The sequence below is a fragment of the Pygocentrus nattereri genome, chromosome 22 (assembly GCF_015220715.1).
Source record: "Pygocentrus nattereri isolate fPygNat1 chromosome 22, fPygNat1.pri, whole genome shotgun sequence".
In the NCBI taxonomy this organism is placed as follows: Eukaryota; Metazoa; Chordata; class Actinopteri; order Characiformes; family Serrasalmidae; genus Pygocentrus; species Pygocentrus nattereri.
Genome location: NC_051232.1, coordinates 649391 through 654390, shown reverse-complemented (window position 1 = coordinate 654390; position 5000 = coordinate 649391). Strand labels below are relative to the sequence as shown.

The 5000-nt window shown below is 42.6% G+C and overlaps 1 protein-coding gene across 1 annotated transcript in view; it reads left to right on the top strand.

Moving 5' to 3' along the window:
- mtnr1aa (melatonin receptor 1A a) overlaps positions 1 to 5000 on the top strand; it is an 85698-nt gene that overhangs the window by 971 nt on the left and 79727 nt on the right. The window lies entirely within an intron of this gene.

Genomic DNA, 5000 nt, shown 5'->3' with positions numbered 1-5000 from the left:
ACCACCTTGGCCTACTTGTGTAAAATGATCAAATTGTAAGTCGCTCTGGACAAGAGCGTCAGCCAAATGCCATAAATGTAAATGTAGACTATTTAAAATCTAGGTTCCATAATGATTCTTGGCTTGAATGTACTGTAACCTCTTCATTGTCATTAGTAAAGAACTTTTCCATTACATGGAGGTTTATCGAAACTTCAAACTGTTAAATGGTTCTTCACCTTATTTACAAAAAACGTTCCTTTAAGGAACTTTGCATCATGAGAGAGACATCATTTCGATAGATTTGCTCCAGAGAACCTTCAGTACCTTTGTTTTTACATAATAAGCGAAATGGTTCTGTATAGTAAAGAATGAAAAGGTTCTATGACTTACAACAGTTGTGGAACCCTTTTTTGGCACTATAGATGGAACCAGTCCATCATGGCTCTTTGAGTGGTTGTGGTTCTTTACCTTAAAGAACTCCTGGAGATTTTAAAGGGTGGAAGAGTGTAGAACCTTTACTGTCTGCAGACATTCTTGAAAGTTGGAAAGGTTCCGTGTCTCGTTTAAAAAGAGAACCGTTAATCATTTGATCATTACAGCGCTGAAAGGCTTTGGGCGCTGTTGCTTTAGAAGCGGCTGTAAATAATCAGTGAATAAGAAGCTTCTCGTGAATCCGACCGCTGGGTTTATTATGAGTGTCTATGTGTGTTTGTGTGCCAGTCGTATTCCTGCTGCTGGTATATAGACATAGTTCAGAGGAAGAGCTCGCTCAGCTGTTCAACTTCCAGCTTCATTGCTGCTGCAGGAGAGTCGCTTTGTCCTGTAATGTCATTTGCACTGCGATTCGCAGTGTCTTCTGCTCTAACCGACTGAACTGAACTCATCTGCTAAGTCAAAATAGCTACTTCCAAGCAGGAGAACACCGAAACATGGGAACCGTTTCCCAGGAGCAGTGCTGCTGTGGGCTTTTTAAGACCGTAATAAAGCCTGTCTGATTCTTCTCTGACCTGTTTGGCGGCTGATATCATTCATAGATCATATTAAACGTGCAAACGGCGAGATCACCTGTAGAAGTCTGTTCAAGTGAAGCGTTAAAGGTCCTGCTGTACAATAGTAAACAAGCTTTATTGTAGCTCTGTGAAGCTAATTCTGAATTCTTTTATTTGGTTCTAAATCACCTCTAATAGAACCAAAACAAGCCTCCATGCGTGATCGTTAGTGCCGGGTTCTGAACAACAGATGGGAATAAAGTCGTTCAGCGTGGTTTGATGTGAAATTCTCTGTTTTAGATAAACTTACAGAGTCAGAGCCACTCACAGTGGTGGTGATAGGAACCAGATGTCCACCTCTAAAAGCTCCTCACAGAAAGTTCCTATGGTTATGCAAATGGTTCTGAACTCGCTGCCTGAGGACTGAGACGCTGTTTTACGGTACTTTAGAGATGAGATTTTGGCCTGTGATGTATTCTTTAAAAGCTAAGAGATAAATGCAGGGGTGTTATGTGGCAAACCAGTTCTCAAAGAAAATTTTTCCGATTCCAGTAGTTTTGCATGTGAAATCAGGGATGGTCGATATTTAGGCCTGGATGATCTCTAAAAATGATTAGCACGATATCTTCTGAGTAAAAAATCGCGATTATCGGTATCAGACAAGCTGTTTAATGGTAAATTTGTCCCTCAGTCACCATTGGGTTACTTGTCGTTCATTGATGGTACATCACCTGGTCGCCCAGGTCTCGGGCACATGAACTCAAGTGCTCGACACCATGTGAAGCCCCAGTGTTTGAAACACTCGTTACATCACAAAGTCAGGCTAACAATTCAGCGCAGTGCTGCTTTTATGCTTTAACAGGGATGTAAAATGTTGTGGTTTTGCTGATGTTTGTGCTGCTTTATCTATGCTGGCTCATAGCTGACGGTGGAATATATTCCTCTAACATGTTTGCTCATGTGAAAAAAATACCTTTTATAGAAGATAAAGTCTTCATCAGCATTCAGTGTTGCACCAGTTAGTTCTAGTGTTGGCTCATCTGAGGAGGCAGCCTCACTTACTCCAACACAAAATCCAGTGTCTCTTGCCTGTTTTTGAATAACTGTAGTGTAATTTAATGTAAGAGTGTTTCTTTTTAGCCTGTTAACACCTAAGAGTAAACCAGCTCAAGGCCTCACGGTTTTTTTTATTTTATTTTGCTAAAGCAGGTAAAAGTGACCCGATTCTGACCTTTCTCTTCATTCGTGACACAGATGTCTTATCTCAGTGTGAACAGCGGAAACGCATTGAATCGGACATTTACAATTCCAATTTGAGACGCTTTCTTACATGGCACTGAAATCCAATCCGTATCCGATCTGCGGCAACGTGACTGAGTCTGAACAGCCAGATCGGTATTGAAGCGACTTTTACGTCAATCCAACTCGACGTTTGTCATATTTTCAAGCTTCTGAGACTCAGAAAGTGTCTGTACCAAAACATTATTGTAGACGTATCCAAAACCCTCTGTGTTCGAAGAGGTTTCGAATGAAATGTCCGATCGTGGTCGTAGGAGAACGAGCCTGCAGCATGAAAGAACCGTCTGAAAGTTTAAAGAATCTGAGGATGTGAACCAAAGAAGTGACCACGCCCTTTTATGGCTCTAACACATTGTGGGTGATGAAGCCAGCTGTCAGCGAAGCTTCATGATGCTCCTGTGATGCTGGTGAAGATGAAGCTGGTTCTCCGGGAGCGACTGGCGCTCGTTGGCGGTTGTGATTGTTTACCTCTGGATGAGCCGAGTGACGCTCTGTTCTTTTGACCATGCGGGTCAGTTTAGGAGCTGATCTGTTCAGACTGTCGCATACAGACCACATTTAGAAGATAATCTAAACAGACAAACAATAAAATCTGATTGGATGAAAGAATCGGACTCGGACCACCTTTACCTGCTGTGTGAACGTAGCCTTTCTTTGCCGTGGCTAACAACACCTTTGTGTATCTATATATATCCATATGCAGGGCATTGTGAGGCAAGAGTCTCCAGAGAAAACATATTATTTTGGATTTTCCACTGTTTTCCCATCTTCAACTACTTTTGACCGTAAATGTCTGTATTTGTGTTGTGGTCATGGTGACGCCTGGTTCCTATCACCACCACTGTAAAGACACCTGACTCAGTAAGTTTCACTGCAGTGAACCACTGTGAATGACTGAAATGAATTATGTTGCTGAGTTGCGTGGAATTTCACTTTAAGGCCCGTGTTTGAGTGAACATGCTGCTGCCGCCGTCCTGTTTTCCAGTGTTTGTGTACCGCGTCTGCGAGGCATTAAAGGATTTACGCAGCCCTTCAAAGTTTCATTCATCCACTTCAGATCTGTTTATCCCACGTGCCCCTCCCTCCCTCATCTGTCCATCCCCTGGCAGAAACCACTTCCATTACTCCGTTGTAATCCTCTGTGTTTTTCTAAAATTGCATGTATATATGTTTATGCGTATGAAACGACATGGATTAGGCTTTTATTAGAATGCGCAGTTATGACGTTATGTAAATCGTATGCTGGCTCTGAGGACAGAGGCACGCCTTCCAATCTTTATCCTCACTGGCAGAATTATTTCAGAGAAAACGGACGATTCCAGACCCCTTCAGCTTTTTATGGTGCACCATTTGCCAACACAGGTTGCATAACTCCATAGAAAAGCCCTGCCAATAGAATGGGACGCTCTGCAGAAGCTGCACATGAGCCTAAGGGGTATAAAGCCCCCCAGCATTGGGCTGTGGAGCAGTTGAGCTTGGATCTCTGGAGTGATGAAGCTCCATCCAGTACCTTTGGGATCAGTTGGAGTGACCCAGAGGGAGGAGCGGCTTAGAAAATGGATGGATGGATAATGTTGTGACTTAATAAATAAAAAAAATAAAGAAGGATAAAATAAATATATAACCATAAATAATGAAATAAAGAAATGAGTAGAAAATGTAAAACAACTTCACAACAATACAATAAATAAAAATAAAATTAAGCCACACATTAGGATCTTGTTCCCACAACTTACTGAATTGTGGCCAGGCATTAGGATCGCGTACCCATGCCTTACTAAATCATGGCCACACATTAGGATCTTGTACCCATGCCTTACTAAGTTGTGGACACGCATTAGGATCTTGTACCCACGCCTTACTAAGTTTTGGATACACATTTGGATCTCGTTCTCATGTCTTACTAAGTTGTGCCCACACATTAGGATCTCGTGCCCACACCTTGCAAATGATCTCGTGCCTCTGCTTTACCAAGTTGTGGCCACATATTATGTTATTTAAACAGGATGCCGATCCAGCAGGACAATCCAAAACTCGTATTAAAGGTCGGGTAAAACCGGCTGAATGGACGTCTCTGATAACATCCTTCAGATGAAACCAGGTGTCTAGAAGTATTTGGACATATACTGCAGGAACATTAGTGCACTGCTCAGTCATTCATGCTGCTGTTCATATCTAGAGTAACTGTGGAAGAAGGTTTTGTCCCATAGTCTAGATCTCTGGTGGCTGTAATGTCTGCAGTGACGGCTATAGATTAGAAGTCTCAACGCAGTGGATCAGCCGTCAACACTGGTCATACATCCCTTTCAGGTCGTGACCTGAGGCTTCATCTGCGGCAGCACCTCCAACACCTCAAATTCGCAGTTACTGCCGCGGGGAATTAAAGTACAGTGTAATGCTGTAAGACTCGTAGCTCAGAGAAACACGTGGAGAAATTCTGGTTGAAGTTCAGATTCCAAACTTTCAGTCTGCACCATATTTAAATTTGATGAAGAGGTGTTGGGCCTCATTCACCAAACGTTCTTAAGAAGAAATTTTACGGAATTTTCTGTTTTTACAGAGATTCTGACTCAGCTGTGTTCTCCGTGGGGTTTGTTCTGAGGTAAGAACAGAATCTACACACACTCAGAGCACAGAGGTGAGAATAGAACTGCTGTTTATCTACTGGGGGCTGGGGGGTTTACCAGGTCTTCCAGGTGGTTGTTAGGGGTCACACTTTCTGATTCTGAA